Source organism: Schistocerca cancellata, chromosome 2, assembly GCF_023864275.1.
Source record: "Schistocerca cancellata isolate TAMUIC-IGC-003103 chromosome 2, iqSchCanc2.1, whole genome shotgun sequence".
Classification (NCBI taxonomy): domain Eukaryota; kingdom Metazoa; phylum Arthropoda; class Insecta; order Orthoptera; family Acrididae; genus Schistocerca; species Schistocerca cancellata.
Genome location: NC_064627.1, coordinates 542083842 through 542105599, shown reverse-complemented (window position 1 = coordinate 542105599; position 21758 = coordinate 542083842).

Here is a 21758-nt window from a genome sequence, read left to right as displayed (position 1 = left end):
AAGGTCCCGAGTTCGAGTCTCGGTCCGGCACACAGTTTTAATCTGCCAGGAAGTTTCATATCAGCGCACACGCCGCTGCAGAGTGAAAATCTCATTCCTATATATGTGGTTTTTATCAGTCTAGCACAATGCAGGCGGGCGTTGTGAAGTAGCATCACTTCAGTGTTCTTGGTCGTTATTCTTCGACTGCGCCTGCAAGACATATATCAGTTATTGACAATAAATGACAGAAGAAATGATGGTTACACCTCGGGGAAGCAAAACAAAGTACACCAAAACCTCGCTGTTCCACCAGTTGCGTAACATTATGCTTTGTGGATGTGCACAGGTCTTTCTACGGGGAGTTACTGCCTTGTTTGGACTCAGCCATTCCTTTCTTTTCCTCATGTTAGCTTAAAGACGTTATTCCCCGCTACCAGTAACGATACGGGATAGCAATGTGTTAACCAGCCAATTGATGACGAGCAAGCAGAGGTGCACATATGGAAACAAGCTGATTTTTGTGATTTTTGCTTAGAGCATGCATTACTAGGACACCCGATTTTTGAACCTTCACCATTGCACGCAAATGCCGCACGATGGTGGAATGATCATAGTTCATCTCATTTACCAGTTCTCGAGTACACGGGTGTGGATTATTGTGGATTAATGCGTTTAAATGATTTCCATCAAACTCAAAAAGTTTTCATGAACGTGGAGGGTTACCAATGTCAGAACGATTCTCCTTAAAACAAACAAAAAAAAACAAAAAAAAACAAAAAAAAAAAGAAAACGATTTTCATACATCGTTCTGTCCAGTGGATTTTTTCCCGTTTATACCGCAAATGTTTCTGGTTGCCTCCGCTGCTGTCACGCCTCTATTGAACTCAAACAGAAGAATATGTCGGAAATTTTCCGATTCCTCTAGTTGGCATTCAAATTTGTAGCGTCCACAGCTTCACTCACTGTCTCCAGACATCAAAATGACAACATAGAAACTCAAACTGCAACAGTGAACCACAAATAAAAAATGACAATAGACAAGGAAACCCGTGAACTCCAGCATGGAAAACGAAGACGCTGTGAACTTAATCATCAACCCTGTAATTTCCTTGCTTGATAACCAACCAGAAACCAATCTATTTTCTTCAGGAAGAGAAAATTTTGTTTAATGGCGCGTGAAGCCATGCCGAGGCGGCAAACATTGGTGATGGTAAGGAAGGGCTGAAAGGCACGAAGGAGGCTCAATAAAAAAAAGGGAAAAATGGGGGGTTTGGGGTGAGTTCTAACATGGAAAAGTGTCACTCGAGAAATGAACAGAAATCGAGAAAGCTGCCGACCTCAGTAGTATTCCCGGTGAACAACTCAGATTTTTATGTGACTATAACATCTGGAACGTGCTCCAGTCGAATCGAAAGGTTTTTCTCATTTTATCTGAAGATAGTTATCTGGGGGCCAAAGGAAATGTTCCTTTTATTTATTGACCGAGTTTCTTATCACGGGAATATTAGGGTCTTATGACCATATCCTATATCTCTTTCGTATTTTATCATTATACTCTGACACACGAATTCCAGCAGGTCTTACATTTGTAATGTCACAGTTAGAAATAGTGTTGACAGAAATAATAAAAATACTATAACTGTAACAGGAAAACAACTTTTATTTGTTTGGGAAGAGTAGTATAATGGAAGTAATGTGCAAGCGGGTAGATTTAAGACTGGCTGGAATGGCTCTGAGAAGAGAGAGAGAGAGAGAGAGAGAGAGAGAGAGAGAGAGAGAGGTAGAAGGGAGAAATAAAGATAGGTAACAAGCAATGAAGAGTTATATATAAATAATTTTGTGTGAATGATTGATGATTGACGAACGAAAAGGCGAAGGAGCATAACTGGAAGAAGTAGTTACAGTTTTCTTCACCTTGGAGAGAGAAATGGCCACACTTGTTAATTGTTAGGGAAAAATTATTAGGATAACAAAAGGATGTGCTTCCTTACGTGAAGAGAACAGAAAACATACTAGTGCGTGCTGCAATGTCGAAATTTACTGTCGCAGGTGGATTTAGCCCTTCATGCGAAAGACATCGTTAGTAGGTATTCCCAGATATTACCCAGCATTCTGATCTATTCTGCAGTTTCTGGTTTCATTCTTATTAATTATAATTCAAACTGCACTTGCACTTAATTTTAAATGCCGTGACAATTTCCGTGTTTTCTGTCTGTGCGGTACAGGTTGGAAGACGTACCTGCATTTCGATTGCAAGTCTTTTCGGCATATTCGTGTCGAAACTGTTCGTTTGTATATTGTCCTGTTCATTTCTGTATGCACCCTGTGATCTAAGCACTTAACTCATGATCTGGCTACCAGCCAGTACTCTTAACACGACAAGTGCTGTAATTTTGAATGCTGTTTGTTTGCCAGGCTTCCGTAGTCTTCTTTGTGTGTGGAAGTGTTGCCTACTCTTTGTCATCAGTAGTGCCTGCAAAGCAGTCTTCGGGAAAAACAAATACGATCATGAAAACGGTAGTTTCAGCGGCAATATGGTGAAAGTGTTCGCAACTTAAGTGAAAGTGCGACTTTTGATCTGTGACCACATGCAGGAAAAACGCAGAAATCGTCTCAACAAGTAAAATTAACTGTTAGTACCATTTTAATTGTGTATAAAAAGCGGGTTGTGATCTGTTTTAAATCTATAACTAAGGTGAGAGAAACAAGAACTGCTGGGTATTTCGGGAAACTCATTGAAGATGCCTTTTACATGAAAGGCGTAATCCTTTTGAAGTTCTAATTTTAATATTACAGGAGATGTTAGGCGTTTTATTTATTTAAATGAACGTTTATGTAATTGTTGCGGATAGTGGGTAGTTCAGCAAAAATTACTGCGTGCATTCGCCTCAGGGTCGGCTACGCAGGAACAGGGTTGTACGAAATAGTGACAGGTTGCCTTCAAGCCTTTCGCGGTGTTCTACATGTACATCTACATGGATACTCTGCAAATCACATTTAAGTGCCTGGCAGAGCGTTCATCGAACCACCTTCACAATTCTCTATTATTCCAATCTCCTATAGCGCGCGTAAAGACTGAATACCTATATCTTTCCGTACGAGCTCTGATTTCCCTTATTTTATCGTGGTGATCGTTCCTCCCTATGTAGGTCGGTGTCAACAAAATATTTTCGCATTCGGAGGAGGAAGTTGGTGACTGAAATTTCGTGAGAAGATTCTGTCTCAACAGCCCAAATCCTGTATCATTTCAGTGACAGTCTCTCCCGTATTTTGCGATAGTACAAAACGTGCTGCCTTTCTTTGAACTTTTTCGATGTACTCCATCAATCCTATCTGGTAAGGATCACACACCGCGCAGCAATAATCTAAAAGAGGACGGACAAGCGTTGTGTAGGCAGTCTCCTTAGTAGAGTGTTGAGTGAGTGATCCGTAATTTCACCTTCATACATGAGAACGCCAGCCTGTACACAACCACCCGTGTTATTGAGAAAGCAGAGGTGAGGAACGTGCGTAATCGCAGGACCCGATTCTCATAGAGAGAGATGGTCGTCCTGCGGATAGGTGTCGCGAATTGTGCACTAGCACATTGAACTGGTGCAAGTTGTATTGAGGAAGGAACGGGGTAACGTAAATAAAGGAATTATGTGTAGTTTCATGTATAGTATTCCAAAGAGCCGGAGACCGAAAACAGCCATCCCAGACCGGCATCTTCGATACTGATCAGTTCGCGTAATAGACCCACTGCTAGGTATTTAACCATGAATGTCGGGAAGCAGGCATCCCGCTAGCCTTACCACCAGTTTGAACTTGTGTGAACGTCAAGTGCTACAAACCGTTCGGTGCTTGGCTTAGAATCATTTTACAATGGCCTTTTCCTGCGGGCAGATATTTGTCAACAGATGGGAAACACTGAAGCGCAATAACCTTATAGAGTATTACACATAATTTTTAGTCTTTTTCCAGTGTAGATGGATGAATAGACTCGCTAAAATCTGTACGTGATGTTACTGATGAACGAAATATAGCGGGCTGGCCGGTGTGGCCGAGCGGTTCTAGGCGCTTCAGTCTGGAACCGCGCGACCGCTACGGTCGCAGGTTCTAATCCTGCCTCGGGCATGGATGTGTGTTAGGTTTAAGTAGTTCTAAGTTCTAGGGGACTGATGACCTCAGATGTTAAGTCCCATAGTGCTCAGAGCCATTTTTGAGATATAGCGGGCAGAAGAACTGTGGTTCCTAGTGAATTCTTCTTCGAAAAAATTCGGTTGATGCTTCGTCGCTTAAAATTGTGCTGTGCTAGCTATAGGAAGATTCTTCTGTTTGTTGTGGGCCATTTGATTATTAAGGCAGTCGTTTCGTATTAAGTTTTAGGCACACCCAACGAATATAGGTACTCGAGCAGGATACTGACAATGTGGGAATGAAATGCTGCTCTTACAGCGAAATGAAAGTCGAGATGGCTTGCTGTCCATCGACAATGGACAACTGTTACCGTGCGAACGAATGTGACGAGCACTTGGACTTTGCATAAATTGTTACGCTCGTCCGTGTTCCAGTGGCTAGCGTTGCCAACTTCTGGGTCAGAGATTTTTCCATTTGAAGAGGAACAGTATTAAGTTCCAAGAAGTACTTGCTCCTGTAATCTTGGACGGCCCAGCTGGCTACAAACACTGATTGAAATTAAGTATAAACTTCCTATGAATTTACATTTTTGCAGTGCCATACATGAATTGCAAGTCTACGTGTTTATAAACCATCTATTTTTCTGCATAAGGGTGTTACAAAGAAAATTTATCAAAAATTGTGATACTCTGCTGTATTGTGAAACTGATGTATACTTTGATCCTGTACTTGCCTTGAATCATATTTGAAGGTTACAACGACGAAAAAAGTTCGCTTCCTTAGTTTCGGGACGGTGGAAACGTCTGAAAAGGGGTCCACTCGGCCTCATGAGGCCAAATGAGAAATTGCTTGATAAATTAAGTAACGAAACTCACATACAAGCCGCCGGAATGACGTTAAATCGAAGGCTTTATACCTGACTGGGAGCCATATGTTTTTTATAGTAGTTAATGTGAGGAGGAGACCAAAAGCCAGATTGGGCACTTAGCCTGCTCCTCTCGAATAGTATAACTGGACCAGTACCAGAATCGTCAGCTGCCCCAACTCCAGGAGACACTGCTGCGACGTGGAATACTGTTGCGCAAGGCCAGTTAATCGTAAACCACACACAACTACCTCTCCTCCCCATGGAAGAAAGTCTTATGATGGTTTCTTTTTACAACTAGGATTCGAACCGGCTACCTCTAGGTCGGATGACACTTCCTTGCCTCACTTCACAGAGCGTCGCTGGTGAAGCAAGTTACTGTTTTTTCATGGGTTTCGAACCGTGTGAACCGAAACCAGGCCGGTGAACAGTACTGAATTCTTCAGCACTCACTTAGCAGAGTCCAGTGAAATGTGGAGACTGCCGCTTAAACGAGAAAAATGTCGCAGCGCCATACTTGACTGGACAACAGTGGTCTTTCGTGTATACGCTGCAAGACATCTTCAATAGCCAGCAGTTGTATCAGTGAACAACCGCTCTGTACTCCAACTGAAAATGTAGCCACACTACTTTTATGTATGGGAATCGACATTGAAAACGCTACATTTCGTCGTCAAAATGCGTGACAGTCGCGAAGAAATTAACAGTGCGATCGTTGTGCCACAAATCCGTGACTTGTCGTAGTCATTCCACATACTCCGTAACTTCGGCACGGTACGATGCGCCGTGGCCACGCAGCTTAGTGTAAGAGTTCAAACAGTACAATCGATTTTCTCGTTACGCTTGCTCGTAATCGGTTTGTTAAACATAACACTACTAGTACAGCTGTCAGCTTCGCAAGGTGACGTGCTGTTACGTACTTCCGGTTTTATTCTAATTTTACGTTAATTCCGAAACAGACATCCTGGACATCTACGCTGGTCAAAATATTCAAGTGTCACCAAAGTTACCAAAGAAAGCATAGCGTAAAATACTAATCAGCATTGTAAGAAAACGCCATACCGCTTGTCTAACACGTTGTTTGTACAGTGCAATTTGTAGCGCTGAAACATTACGGAGCGAAGGGACCTCGCAATGTGTCATCTGTATTACTTGTTGGGAACTTTTGTGTGTCGATCCACCTACATATATACTCCACAAATACAGTGGGAAACGGAGAGTGCTTCGTACCAGTTTCATAGATATTCTGTCCTATTCTATTCACATATTGAGGGAGGGAAAGACAACTGTCTATATACCTGAGCACGCGCTCTTATCTCTCTTATCTTATTCTTATAATCCCTGCGGAAGATACATGCCGATGCCAGTAGATCTGTCGTGCAGTACCAGATCACTACATTTATCCAGCGATTCGCGAGAAAAATGTAGTCAGGAGGTTTGAAATATTTCTTTCGAAGAAAATCTATCAGATTAGTTCTTCGAGGCAGTTTTCGCTGTTTTTCATTACCACCGATAAAGCATAATTTTCAACTTCAGTTTTAATTTTGTTGAATATTCTTCTGTTTCTCCACAACTCTTTGCCTTTTATGCATATAGAAACTTACATGTAACGCGTAGATGTAGTACTAAGAGAGATAAATACATAGATAGGTAGAGACAGAGAGAGAGAGAGAGAGAGAGAGAGAGAGAGAGAGAAATTCCTTCTGAAACTGATATTTGGTGATTTAGAAGGATTCTGGCATACAGTTTTTTTGTTCAGTATTATGCACCGTAATATATATGTTGGAATGAGTACCACGCATCACGAGAATTAAGAATTATTGTAGAGTTAATAAAAATTACTGTCTTTATAATACATTAACAATCATCATATGTACAACTAAAATACGCAATGAACAAATAACTTGTCGTATATATTTATTTACGGAAAACTATCCTGCATTTGTTCTGTCAGATCACTGAGAGTCATGTTAGTGCCGCATTTCCCTCGACAGCTTTCACATATTGTTGCGCAGCGCAAGTCAGCTTTCACACACACTGCCGGCCGGTGTGGCCGTGCGGTTCTGGGCGCTAGAGTCTGGAACCGAGCGACCGCTACGGTCGCAGGTTCGAATCCTGCCTCGGGCATGGATGTGTGTGATGTCCTTAGGTTAGTTAGGTTTAATTAGTTCTAAGTTCTAGGCGACTGATGACCTGAGAAGTTAAGTCGCATAGTGCTCAGAGCCATTTGAACCATTTTCAACCAGCTTTCACATATTTGCATTCTCTCCTGCAACTCTGTGTTTAGCTGTATGAAATCAGAAGTCATATCTTGCATGGAGCTGGTGGTTGTTTCATATGAATTGGAGAGAGTTATGAGTCGGATTCTCTCCAACCTCATTTTCTGGAGTTCACGCTGTTCGCCAACTGTAGCTGAACTTGTAGACATACTCGGGAGGAGTGGAGGCATACTGCGTCAAAAGTGGATGGCAAACAAGAGAGTATTACAAAAGTATTTTCGTAACCCACAAATATATTGAAACTTTAAAATCTGATGTCATTTAAAGGGTCATCACCAGGCCTTTTTCCTATTTTTGTGTGTGTGTGTAGAGAGAGAGAGAGAGAGAGAGAGAGAGAGAGAGAGAGAGAGAATATGAATTTTTCTCCTACTATTGCAGTGGCCCCGAGAGACGAAGCTGACTCGTTGAATATTCGTGGAGTATTATGAAGTGGCGGGGATCGGTCGGATAAATGGAAAGCCTGTAACTTGGCTTTACCAAACAGGGCTGAAGTGCTGTCGCAACCACTCATTGGTTGAAGAAATACGTTGAGTCCTTGCTGTCGTGGATGAGTGAGGAGCCACGTATACCTCTAGAGCTGCAACACCTCGTTCTGACACTGCCTTTACCTTCCTTCATCATGATAGTGTCTTTGCCTTCTAGAGCAAGAGCTAGAACTAGCACGAGAAGATCAACATCCTGACCGATAATAAGTACTTGCTGACACTTATAAATGTTTCCAACCCCTCTGTCACTTTCGATGTCTCTCTTGCCGAAATAGATTTGCCGCAAATTAAACAGGTGGAAGCGCTCTAGCATTGTTCTTCCCACAGTCCACAGAAAGAAAAACAGAGTAAGAAGAAACACTACGTAACACGACAAACTGAACTGTCCCGCATACCTTTAATAACTTCGCAACATGTAGTCAATTAAATTGGAATGTGTGAGTCAGTGACAGTGGTAGGGGAATGGTGAGTGTACGGGAAGGGGAACTTGCCGTTTTCATTGTTAGGCATCTAATACTGATTTCAAAAATTTTGAACATATGAAAAATTCCGTTAAGTTGAAAATATACGAAATGTTTCCATATACTTAATTACTCTTTTCAGTTACGTAACTGACTAAGCAACAAAAAGGTGCGACAATTATGCGTAACAGAATCCTGTTCCAACTCTTATATCAGTAAAACTATTCGTCCGATCGTTTTTGTGCAGAATTCTTCGAGGAATATGTTTTGTAATTACAGTGCTCTTCTAAAACTGAACAATTTTGAGCATAACTTCAAGACATGGAAGAAATTGACTTTTGGTGGAAAGGGAGGAGGAGCTTTTCTGTTTCTTACTACTGCACCCCGTACGAGTATTTTCACTACTGCACCCCGTAGGAGAATTTTTCCGAAGTTTCAGAAAACATTATAAATTATTTCTCCCTTTGCAGTTTTTTGACTAATTTCCGTGGGACAATTATGGTTTCCCAAGTCGATACTGGGAATGTTAGTCATAACCTGTTGCACGTTTGGAGTATTTCCGCGTTATCGAGTGATCTTTGAGTTATTCGACGACCGATGTGTGTGGAGTTGGTAGCCAATGAGAACATCCGATTATTGATATAATTTTGGATCTCGCTCACCCTAATGTTAACACCTGTGCTATAAACACTGCTCCTCCTGGGAAGTCTGATGTTATCCAACGTCGCCGTCAACTTTGTAGAGATGTTATCTGTGTATATGAGCTATGGTTTGTATCGCGTTCGTCCCAAGACACCGATGTACTTCTGACATTATACGGTGACAAACAGTGGACGAGACGACAATAAATTGAAGAATTTTTATTTTTCGACGAATCGTGATTCTGTGTCGGACCACTCGTTGGAACATTTTCGTTTGCAGGGAGCACAAGGAAACGATTCTGTATTTTTAAACGTGATCATATTGTGGTTTCGGATTGATTGCATGAGCAGAATCAGCACTGGATGATGTCGGGAGTCCCTGTCGGATGTAACGGCTCTCTGACGACGTAAAGCGGCAGTGCAGAAGTTCTCATCATGCTTATCTTTCGTCTGTGGTAATTCTTTATTTTTAAGCTCCACAATATGTATCGCCGCAGAGATCGTTGCGGAATCGTGAATTGCCCTGGCCAATTTCCTCGGAGCGTGAATCCGAACTGCTTGCACTCATTTTGCAGCCGAGAGCATAGATAAAGCATTTCATCACTAAGTGCGATCTTATTTGTTGTATGCAACTTTGATTCGTATGCTGAAAACTGTTTTCATTTGGAATGACATAAGGAGTTCGGTATATTGATGTCTGCGTTAGACGTTTTACCCAAAAAAGAGTCAGTGGGAAAAAAATATAAATGAAAATAAAGCAAGTCAAACCCGCTGTATGTAGGAATTTCCCATACTTAGATAACTTTTCCTTAATATTTGGCCCCCCGGAGGCTCACACCTATTCTGTGAGAACATGCTTGGCCATCACGGAGCCCAACCTTTGTAGCACTACTTTCCTCTCTGTGCTCCGAGCCCATTCCTCTACTGTTCTTGTACTCTGTCTTTCCATTAGACGGTCTTCTTGGTGCCGACCGCGATTTTGGACGTTCCATTTTTTTCTCTTCTGACACTTTACACAACTTGTGTTAAACTCCGTGGTTGAGTTTGACCAATCATTCCTCTTCCAGATTTGTAAAATGCAGATCGTGTAGGGAAGGTCGCCCAACGCAGTGTATATCCCATCTTTGTGCATTTCTGTCTTTGCATCCGTGTATCTGGCAACAGTAATAAGCCCAAAACCCAGCACGGTAGCCATTCCGTTGTGAGTGGGGGCGGCGGGGTGGGCCAAGTACCTGCGTGGTGGTAGACCGTTCACCATGCAGGGATCGCAGTATTCCTGCCTGAGCTGGAAACTCCGCACATGCGCCAAGGAGTATCTGCCCATGGTGGCCAAGTAGCTGTTGCTGTGGCTGGGTGGGGCCGTGCGGAGAGGCCGTATTCAGAGTCGGTAGCTCCATGGTAGATGACTCGCATGTGAAGCAGATTAATCTATCTTCGACTGGTGGCCACATGGCCCCGACAATTTATTTTATAGGAAAAGGTTGTTACAGTGCAGAGACATATGACCCCAAAATGTTCCCTTCTCTGTCTTCGCCATGGGAGAGACGTAAGGCTAAGAGACAAGGGGAGGAGTACTTCCCCCAGTACTTCGTTTGTTCGTGACCCATGGGGATTCCTTTTTGGCCACAAAACCATTACTCTTTGTTGAACACCTTGAGAACAGGTAGGGGAAGTGGCAGCAATCTCGAAAATGAATAGTGATTCGATTCTGATTCAAACTGCATCTCCTACCCAGTCACGAGTGCCGCTCGTCTGTGCTGAGCTGGGTTACATTTTTGTAACTATAACCCCTCGTGGAAGTCTCAGTATGTTACAGGAAATCATCTTGCCCTGCGACCTTCTTTTATGGACTAATAACGAGTTACGTGCTATACCGTGACGTCGTTGTGTTGTATTTGAAGGCGCCACGTATGCCGTTTGTGTCTGTCTACGTGTATGTCGTCGTTGTCGTCTCTTCTTTCCATCGTCGATATCAGAGCATGAGAAATGTTTATGTTTGTGTTTATCTATTTGTTGTTGACAACACACAACTACACGGACACGGTACCATCTGATTCCAGGATAGCTAGCTTAATACAATATGAAGATAGTGGGTTTCGATGCAGCGTTATTTAAGTGTGATTTTATTCTTTACTTAATCTTTGAGACTCTAAGAACCAGCTACTCGTAATCAGGCCCAAAACTCGACTTGTAACGAGAGCACTCACGATCAGTCTGTCACAATATTAATAATACATAAGGCTCTAGACCACTGTAAGAAAATATTTCTGTTCATGAAATTACAAAATATACGAGTAAACTTCTTTATATCGTTCCTTTTATTCGATCAAATGCTTTATTTCCCACCCACAAATCATTCACACCTCGATGCAGAGTGTAAACGTGTGCATGAAAAATAGTACACTGTTTCTGCTGATAACAACGTATGAGCTTTTGGGTTGCTAGGCTACTTCGATCAACAGGATTTATATTTGATTTTGAAATTGATCTTTCTATCAAAACTTACAAACTTACGTCCTCCACAATGGCCCATTAACAGTGGGATAACCATCAAATATTCTCCCCTTTCGCAATAATTAAAAATTCGCGAATTTAAAGCAAACTATCGGCGGTGCGAAAGCAGTCTTGATACCGCTTCACACTCGCGACGCTTACTGGCCTGTCACGAAATTGACCTGCATACATTTACAATCAATTACAAGGTCATAATTCGTTCCACGCGATTGTGTGCAATTGAACTTCGTCAAATCAATTATTTCTCGAATTGTAATCACTGATCCCGACACTGACCGTTCATAAACGCACAATTAACACACTTTTTTTTGTAAGAGTAAAAGAATGACGTCACGTCATCTACATAGTTATTAAAATATTATTCCAAATGACCTCAAACATTTATCGTCATTATATTTTAACGGTAATCATAAAAATATGAATTATTATCGGAAAATAAAACATAACAGATCGAAAATCACACGTAACTAAATGACAGCTTTGCATAGCTTCGGGAAATAATCACGCAAAACTGTATAAAGAAATGCCCGAAATCTCAATTTCTACATACCAACTGACATACAAATAAAATAATCAAGACCTCATAGATCAATCCCGACTTGTAATGTTATAGTGCCATTGTGGAGCAACGGGGTGTGCATTTTGTCCGTTGTGTCCAGTGGGGACCAAAGGATTGTTGGGTTTCTACTGCAGCCTTCATCTTGGCCTCTGAAGATTTATTGGTGCCTGAAAAGGTCAAGGTGATCGTGTACCGATGTTATGTGGAGCCCGCATCTCGTGGTCGTGCGGTAGCGTTCTCGCTTCCCACGCCCGGGTTCCCGGGTTCGATTCCCGGCGGGGTCAGGGATTTTCTCTGCCTCGTGATGGCTGGGTGTTGTGTGCTGTCCTTAGGTTAGTTAGGTTTAAGTAGTTCTAAGTTCTAGGGGACTTATGACCACAGCAGTTGAGTCCCATAGTGCTCAGAGCCATTTGAACCATTTTTTGTTATGTGGAGCCATATGTATCCTCTGCCATATGGTGCTTCAGATGCATGGGATTTGGGCACATTTCTTTGTGTTGTAAAGCTAGCTCCATCTGTAGGAATTATGGATGTCAGTTCCACGCAAATGTTCCTTGTGCCCCTCCCCTTGTCTGTGTCAGCTTTGGAGAGCACTGTTGTTCCTGTTCTCCAGACTGCACCATCTTCCAACGGAAAAAGAAAAGCCAGCCAACTGACTTATCAAGAGGCCAAGAAGAGATATTATCATTTGCATCCTACACTTACGGCGACGATGTATGCTATGGCTATGATAGTGTCATACTGCCTACCAACAATCCCCTTACCCTTTCTGCTTTCTAAGTCAGAGCCTTGAGGCTGCACAACTACACTCGCTCCTCTGGCGGTCGGAGGTCCTCCTATTGCATGCACCACACCCTACCTGTTGGGGATGTCGATCCCCAACCGCCATCTGGAGAAGCATCTCTGTCCTCCAACGTCTCTCACCAGGAAGAGGTCTCTCAGGATGCTTCCAGGTTTTTGCTGTTCCACAGCTGGATGCCAGCCTGTGGGTGAAGGATGCTGGTTGTAGGACTTCACATTCCTCCTCTGTCCCTGAAACTAAGGCAAACAACCCCTTGCAGACATCGAATTCATCTAAGGGGAGGGAGGACAAGGAGTAGTACTCCAAGAAGAAAGAGATGTTACGGCCTCCATGCTACAGGACCTGGCATGTTCACCTCTGTATCTGAGGCAGATTTCCTGGTGCCGTCTGGGGCACCAGGCAATACCCCACCTCCGCCCCCCTCTGCACAACCTGATTCAGAAAATAGTGTTTAATGATGCCATAGTCTTGCACCCAGTGGCAGCAGGTGATCCTGCAGCACGACCTGCTTCCTTGGTCCCTTAACACTTGCACAGGATACCAGTATTGTGATTCTCCTGTGGAACTGTAGCGTTTTTTCCAGGGTTTTGATGTCTCTTATGCATTTCCTCTGCTTTCTGCATTGTTCTCCAGAAATCTTGCTTCCTAGAAATGTGTATCTCAACTCTCTGTGGTTGTTGGGTCCATTTTAAGAATAATGCTGACTGAGAAAGAGTGCCGAACAATGTGTGCATGTATGCTCTAAAATGTTTATACAGTGAATACGACCACATGATACACCTTTGGAGGCTGTGATTGTTCATGTGAGATATCTCCATATCTTATCGTTGGTAATGTGCGTTGTTTGCACTGTGTTTTGTGCTCCCCCTACTCTTCCTAATTCTGAGTGACTTCAGTGCTCATAACCCATTGTGGTATGATCACTGGCCACGGAAAAGTTATTGTAAATTTTTTTTGCACAGTTTGATCTTTTCCTATTCAATACAGGTGTCCCCTCCCCCCCTCCCCCAAACACAAACTTTAGTATGGCATATAGCTCTTATTCGGACATTGGTCTTTCCATTTGCAGCCCTGGTCTTCTCCCCACCGTATGCTGGAGAGTCCATGATGACATGTGTGATAGTGATCACTTCACAATCATCCTGTCCCTACCTAAGCATCACTCACCTGGACATCCACCTAGATTGGCTCTCAACAGTGCTTACTGGAATACCTTCACCTCTGCCATCGTCTTTAGCATATCACTACATGCAGGTATCGATGTGGCTGTCCAAAGCACAATTGCAGCCTTTCTATCAGCAGCCATCTTAGTGACCCCCTATTCCTCAGGATCTCACTATCAGAAGACAGTGCCAAAGTGGTTCTCCGAAAACGCAGTGGCCATTAGGGATCGCAGATGAGCTCTCAAATGCCATAAGCGACATCCATTGATGGAGCACCTCATTATGTTTAAATGGCTCTGTGCTCTGGTCCACCACCTAAAAAAACAATACAAACAAGGATACTGGGAATGGTGTGGTATTACCATTGGACTGCACACCCTTCCTTCTCAGGCATGGGCAAAGATTTGATACCTCTATGGATACCAGTCCCCCACAAGTGTACTTGCTACCTACCTGAATGGTGTTGTCTCTACTGACCCAGACACTTTCACTGAACATTTTAGTCTGCATTATGCCTGAGCCTGGGCATCTGAGAATTATCAGTCTACATTTTGTATCCGCAAACAACAGGTGGAGCAAATTCACTTATCTTTCATTAAATGTCACCCGGAACTGTACAATGCTGCCTTCAGTGAGTGGGAACTCCTCAGTGTTCTAGCCCTTTGTCCTGACAAGGCTCCAGGGTCAGACAGCATCCATAGCCAAATGCTCAAACACCTGGTGGCAGATCGCCAAAATCATGTCATATGCATTTTCAACTCTGCCTGGAACGAGGGTGAGTTGCCGGCCGGAGTGGCCGAGCGGTTCTAGGCGCTTCAGTCTGGAACCGCGCGACCGCTACGGTCGCAGGTTCGAATCCTGCCTCGGGCATGGATGTTTGTTATGTCCTTAGGTTAGTTAGGTTTAAGTCGTTCTAAGTTCTAGGGGACTGATGACTTCAGCTGTTAAGTCCCATAGTGCTCAGAGCCATTTGAACCATTTTTGAGGGTGAGTTCCCATCTCAGTGACGAGAAAATGTGATCGTCCTGGTACTGAAACTGTGTGAACACCCCCTTGAAACGGATAGCTATTGCCCAGTAGTCTAACTAACGTTCTCTGCAAGTTGCTCAAACATGTGGTGAGCCAGCAGTTGTGTGGGTACCTTGAGTAACAGGGCCATTTTAACCAAGTAGTGTGGCACATTGGTTAGCACATTCAGGAGAATGACAGGTCAAACATCCAGATTTAGGTTTCAGTTATTTCTCTAAATCGCTTAAGGCAAGTACTGGAATAGTTCCTTTGAAAGGGCACGACCAATTTCCTTCACACAATCCGAGCTTATACTCCGTCTTTACTGACCTCGAGGTCGACGGGACGCTATATAGTCTTCCTTGCTTTCAGTCGGGCGCTTCTGGCTCTTTCCTACAGCGGTTTTCGCCAAGGCTGTTCTATCCCTGATAATTTGGTCTGCCTGGAATCTGCTATCCGGATGGCTTTTGCCCGCGAACAACACATTATTGATTACTTCTGTGGCTTTAAATGGTGTTATGACACCACATGTCGTCAGCTCATACTCGTTGCCCTAGATGAAGGGGGTTTCTGGGGCCCATTCCTGATTTTTGTTGGAACTGCTTATCACACCGTACTTCAAGGGTTCAAGTTGGTCCTTCCTGCAGTACCTTCATATGCAAGAAAATGTGGTTCCATAGGGTTTTGTATTGAGTGTGCCCCTTTTTCGAGTGGCTATCAATGGACTAGCTGCAGCTGTGGCGTTTACAGTGTCACTCTCCTTCTGTGTTGACGATTTTTGCTTTTAACACTGCTGCTCAACTGTGGGTGTCGCTGAATGTTGACTGCAACGTGCCATATGAAAGGTACAGTCCTGGGCTCTCACCCATGACTTTGGTTTTTGGATGCCGAGAGACATGTCATGCACTCCTGTCGATGTTGTACTACCTACATACAACCAGAAGTCTTCCTTGAGGATCAGTTGCCGAATGTGGTGGAATCTTAGCTTTTTTTTTGGGACTGATCTTTGATGTCCAGTTGATGTGACTTCATCTTCACCAGCTTCAGCCAAAAGTGCTGGTCACACCTTAATACTCTTCGCTGCCTCAATAACACTACCGAGGGTACATATCGCTCTGTGCTTCTGCGGCTTTAGAAAGCTCTGATCCTGTCCCATTTTGAATATGTGAGGAGGTGTATGGCTCGGCATTGCCTTCAGCATTGCTGATGCTAAACGTGACACGCTATTGAGGGGCCCAACTTGCGATGGGTGCCTTTTGGTCTATCCCTATGACCAGACAACGTGTGGAGTCGAATAGTGATAACTTACAGTTAGTACAGTATGCAGATTATACCAAATTATTCACTTGTTTGCGTCGCTGGTGTTTTCGTTACTGGAAAAAGAGAGAGAGCCATTCTATTTTTTAGGTCTTCCGTAACAATTTGTAGTATTGCCGAGTCTCTGTTTTAGTCAGTTATGCTGCTGCGGCACTGTGGAATTGATACATGGTACTGTAAAGAGGAAGTTTTTCGGGAAGAATTGAGTTGCATCTATTGCATGCAGCAAATTAGCGACGTATGAAACATTGAAATTGTTTCGGGGCTGAAATTTTTCCGTTTTTACTTTCTGGTATCTTATGTTTAGTATTTGTTCATCTTTAGGGGTACAGAAATACAAGGGTGTGCTGAAAAGTAATGACTCCGAATTTTCTATGTGAAACTTTCAAAACTTTTTAAATAAAACAAACATTAATAACATCCCACATCTTTATTCTTCTTGTCTACGTGTTTATTTCTCAACGTAGTCATCCTGGCGGCAAACAACTCTCTTCCAAGTGGAGAACAGTTTTTTGATACCCTCACTGTAGAATGTCTGACTTCCTTGATGAGGCCACAACCCAGTTTCTTCGTGCACCGCTTCATCACTATCAAACTGAAGTCCTCTAAGGTGCTCTTGAAGTTTTGGAAACAGATGAAAATCGGAAGGGGCCAAGTTGGGACTGTATGGAGGATGACCGACGAGAATGAATCCTAGGCGTCGGATTGTTACAACTGTCGCAGCGCTCGTGTGAGGGTCTGACATTGTGATGCTGAAGAGAGAGTGCTCCGTGTGTGGGCGATCACTTCGAATTCGAAACTCTGTTACAGCACGCTGTTTCTCACGCACCGACAAAGTTCCGTTACACACCGCCATTTTACACGCTAGAATTCGGAGCTCTCTAGCGGCAGGAGACTGTTAATATGTTGACATGGAGAATAAAGATATAGTTTTTTAATGTATATTTTATTTTTAAAAATTTAAGAGTTTCACATAGAAAATTCGGAAGCATTAGTTTTAAGCACATCCAAGTAATAAACATATACTCATTCTCCACGTCGTACATACTACCAGTATGTCTACTTTAAAATAAGAATGGTGGCTTGTATATTAGTATAGTTCGGAGATAATGACACAGAACTTCATGTAGAAATTTTAATTACAAGTGAACAACTCTCGAAATATGTGTGTATAGTCAACGGATTGACTAGCTCCACACTCCCACTCTACGAAATTTACCTATCGCGTTTCTCATAAATACAGGGTGGTCCATTGATCGTGACCGGGCCAAATATCTCACGAAATAAGCGTCAAACTAAAAAACTACAAAGAACGAAACTACTCTAACTTGAAGGGGGAAACCAGATGGCGCTATGATTGGCGCGCTAGATGATGCTGCCATAGGTCAAAAGGATATGGCGCTGTAACAGTCACAAACGTGTAAGTACGTGGTATCACGTAACATTCCGCCAGTGCGGACGGTGATGCATTACTCGTGTTAAAATGGACCGTTTACCAATTGCGGAAAAGGTCGATATCGTGTTGGTGTATTGCTATTGTGATCAAAAGGCCCAACGTGCGTGTGCTATGTATGCTGCTCGGTATCCTGGACGATATCATCCAAGTGTCCGGACCGTTCGCCGGATAGGTAAGTTACTTAAGGAAACGGAGGTGTTCAGCCACATGTGAAACGTCAACCACTACCTGCAACAAATGATAATGCCCAAGTAAGTGTTGTAGCTGCTATCGCGGCTAACCCGCACATCAGTAGCAGACAAACTGCGCGAGAATCGGGAATCTCAAAAATGTCGGTGTTGAGAATGCTACATCAACATCGATTGCACCCGTACCATATTTCTATGCACCTGGTATTGCATGGCGACGACTTTGAACGTCGTGTACAGGTCTGCCACTGGGCACAAGAGAAATTACGGGACGATGACAGATTTTTTGCAAGCGTTCTATTTAGCGCCGAAGCGTCATTCACCAACAGCGGTAACGTAAACCGGTATAATATGCACTATTGGGCAACGGAAAATCCACGATGGCTGCGACAAGTGGAACATCAGCAATGTTGTTGTTGTTGTTGTGGTCTTCAGTCCTGAGACTGGTTTGATGCAGCTCTCCATGCTACTCTATCCTGTGCAAGCTTCTTCATCTCCCAGTATCTACTGCAACCTACATCCTTCTGAATCTGCTTAGTGTATTCATCTCTTGGTCTCCCTCTACGATTTTTACCCTCCACACTGCCCTCCAATGCTAAATTTGTAATCCCTTGATGCCTCAAAACATGTCCTACCAACCGATCCCTTCTTCTAGTCAAGTTGTGCCACAAACTTCTCTTCTCCCCAATCCTATTCAATACCTCCTCATTAGTTACGTGATCTACCCACCTTATCTTCAGCATTCTTCTGTAGCACCACATTTCGAAAGCTACTATTCTCTTCTTGTCCAAACTATTTATCGTCCATGTTTCACTTCCATACATGGCTACACTCCATACAAATACTTTCAGAAACGACTTCCTGACACTTAAATCTATATTCGATGTTAACAAATTCCTCTTCTTGAGAAACGCTTTCCTTGCCATTGCCAGTCTACATTTTATATCCTCTCTACTTCGACCATCATCGGTTATTTTACTCCCTAAATAGCAAAACTCCTTTACTACTTTAAGTGTCTCATTTCCTAATCTAATTCCCTCAGCATCACCAGACTTAATTTGACTACATTCCATTATCCTCGTTTTGCTTTTGTTGATGTTCATCTTATATCCTCCTTTCAAGACACTGTCCATTCCGTTCAACTGCTCTTCCAAGTCCTTTGCTGTCTCTGACAGAATTACAATGTCATCGGCGAACCTCAAAGTTTTTACTTCTTCTCCATGAATTTTAATACCTACTCCGAATTTTTCTTTTGTTTCCTTTACTGCTTGCTCAATATACAGATTGAATAACATCGGGGAGAGGTTACAACCCTGTATTACTCCTTTCCCAACCACTGCTTCCCTTTCATGCCCCTCGACTCTTATAACTGCCATCTGGTTTCTGTACAAACTGTAAATAGCCTTTCGCTCCCTGTATTTTACCCCTGCCACCTTTAGAATTTGAAAGAGAGTATTCCAGTTAACATTGTCAAAAGCTTTCTCTAAGTCTACAAATGCTAGAAACGTAGGTTTGCCTTTTCTTAATCTTTCTTCTAAGATAAGTCGTAAGGTCAGTATTGCCTCACGTGTTCCAACATTTCTACGGAATCCAAACTGATCTTCCCCGAGGTCGGCTTCTACCAGTTTTTCCATTCGTCTGTAAAGAATTCGCGTTAGTATTTTGCAGCTGTGACTTATTAAACTGATAGTTCGGTAATTTTCACATCTGTCAACACCTGCTTTCTTTGGGATTGGAATTATTATATTCTTCTTGAAGTCTGAGGGTATTTCGCCTGTCTCATACATCGTGCTCACCAGATGGTAGAGTTTTGTCATGACTGGCTCTCCCGAGGCCATCAGTAGTTCAAATGGAATGTTGTCTACTCCCGGGGCCTTGTTTCGACTCAGGTGTTTCAGTGCTCTGTCAAACTCTTCACGCAGTATCTTATCTCCCATTTCGTCTTCATCTACATCCTCTTCCATTTCCATAATATTGTCCTCAAGTACATCGCCCTTGTATAAACCCTCTATATACTCCTTCCACCTTTCTGCCTTCCCTTCTTTGCTTAGAACTGGGTTGCCATCTGAGCTCTTGATATTCATACAAGTGGTTCTCTTCTCTCCAAAGGTCTCTTTAATTTTCCTGTAGGCAGTATCTATCTTACCCCTAGTGAGACAAGCCTCTACATCCTTACATTTGTCCTCTAGCCATCCCTGCTTAGCCATTTTGCACTTCCTGTCGATCTCATTTTTGAGACGTTTGTATTCCTTTTTGCCTGCTTCATTTACTGCATTTTTATATTTTCTCCTTTCATCAATTAAATTCAATATTTCTTCTGTTACTCAAGGATTTCTATTAACCCTCGTCTTTTTACCTACTTGATCCTCTGCTGCCTTCACTACTTCATCCCTCAGAGCTACCCATTCTTCTTCTACTGTATTTCTTTCCCCCATTCCTGTCAATTGTTCCCTTATGCTCTCCCTGAAACTCTCTACAACCTCTGGTTCTTTCAGTTTATCCAGGTCCCATCTCCTTAAATTCCCACCTTTTTGCAGTTTCTTCAGTTTCAATCTGCAGTTCATAACCAATAGATTGTGGTCAGAGTCCACATCTGCCCCAGGAAATGTCTTACAATTTAAAACCTGGTTCCTAAATCTCTGTCTTACCATTATATAATCTATCTGATACCTTTTAGCATCTCCAGGATTCTTCCAGGTATACAACCTTCTTTTATGATTCTTGAACCAAGTGTTGGCTATGATTAAGTTATGCTCTGTGCAAAATTCCACAAGGCGGCTTCCTCTTTCATTCCTTCCCCCCAATCCATATTCACCTACTATGTTTCCTTCTCTCCCTTTTCCTACTGACGAATTCCAGTCACCCATGACTATTAAATTTTCGTCTCCCTTCACTACCTGAATAATTTCTTTTATCTCGTCATACATTTCATCTATTTCTTCATCATCTGCAGAGGTAGTTGGCATATAAACTTGTACTACTGTAGTAGGCATGGGCTTTGTGTCTATCTTGGCCACAATAATGCGTTCGCTATGCTGTTTGTAGTAGCTAACCCGCACTCCTATTTTTTTATTCATTATTAAACCTACTCCTGCATTACCCCTATTTGATTTTGTATTTATAACCCTGTAATCACCTGACCAAAAGTCTTGTTCCTCCTGCCACCGAACTTCACTAATTCCCACAATATCTAACTTTAACCTATCCATTTCCCTTTTTAAATTTTCTAACCTACCTGCCCGATTAAGGGATCTGACATTCCACGCTCCTATCCGTAGAACGCCAGTTTTCTTTCTCCTGATAACGACGTCCTCCTGAGTAGTCCCCGCCCGGAGATCCGAATGGGGGACTATTTTACCTCCCGAATATTTTACCCAAGAGGACGCCATCATCATTTAATCATACAGTAGAGCTGCATGTCCTCGGGAAAAATTACGGCTGTAGTTTCCCCTTGCTTTCAGCCGTTCGCAGTCCCAGCACAGCAAGGCCGTTTTGGTTAATGTTACAAGGCCAGATCAGTCAATCATCCAGACTGTTGCCCCTGCAACTACTGAAAAGGCTGCTGCCCCTCTTCAGGAACCACATGTTTGTCTGGCCTCTCAACAGATACCCCTCCATTGTGGTTGCACCTACGGTACGGCCATCTGTATCGCTGAGGCACGCAAGCCTCCCCACCTACGGCAAGGTCCATGGTTCATGGGGGGGATCAGCAATGTATGGTGCGGCATTATGGGAGGAAGGATAATTGACCCCTATTTTATCGATGGCAATCTAAATGGTGCAATGTATGCTGATTTCCTTCGTAATGTTCTACCGATGTTACTACAAGATGTTTCACTGCATGACAGAATGGCAATGTACTTCCAGCATGATGATTGTCCGGCACATAGCTCGCGTGCGGTTGATGCGGTGTTGAATA